Raw genomic sequence first — 370 nt, 5'->3', positions numbered from 1 at the left:
TCTGTGTGGATGGGGAGGTGCCCTGGGGGTCTCTGTGTGGATGGAGAGATCCTGGGGGTCTCTGTGTGGATGGAGAGATCCTGGGGGTCTCTGTATGGATGGGGAGGTGCCCTGGGGGTCTGTGTGGATGGAGAGGTTCCCTGGGGGTCTCTGTGTGGATGGGGAGGTTCCCTGGGGGTCTCTGTGTGGATGGGGAGGTGCCCTGGGGGTCTCTGTGTGGATGGGGAGGTGCCCTGCGGGTCTGTGTGGGTGGGGAGGTCCTGGGGGTGTGTGTGGATGAGAAGGTTCCCTGGGGTCTCTGCATGGATGGGGAGGTCCTGGGCGGGGGTCTCTGCATGGATGAGGAGGTCCTGGGGGTGTGTGGATGGGA

The 370-nt window shown here is 64.1% G+C and overlaps 2 protein-coding genes across 2 annotated transcripts in view; one reads left to right on the top strand and one right to left on the bottom strand.

The window, feature by feature from the left end:
- Positions 1-370, top strand: part of GRAMD4 (GRAM domain containing 4) — a 467,167-nt gene that overhangs the window by 247,234 nt on the left and 219,563 nt on the right. The window lies entirely within an intron of this gene.
- The window catches only part of CELSR1 (cadherin EGF LAG seven-pass G-type receptor 1), a 137,270-nt gene that overhangs the window by 23,773 nt on the left and 113,127 nt on the right, over positions 1-370 (bottom strand). The gene's annotated exons all lie outside the window — the stretch shown is intronic.

Source organism: Mirounga leonina, unplaced genomic scaffold (assembly GCF_011800145.1).
Source record: "Mirounga leonina isolate KUSES-001 unplaced genomic scaffold, KU_Mleo_1.0 Mir_418, whole genome shotgun sequence".
Lineage (NCBI taxonomy): Eukaryota > Metazoa > Chordata > Mammalia > Carnivora > Phocidae > Mirounga > Mirounga leonina.
Note: the sequence above shows the minus strand (reverse complement) of the source record. Positions and strands in the feature narration are given on the sequence as shown.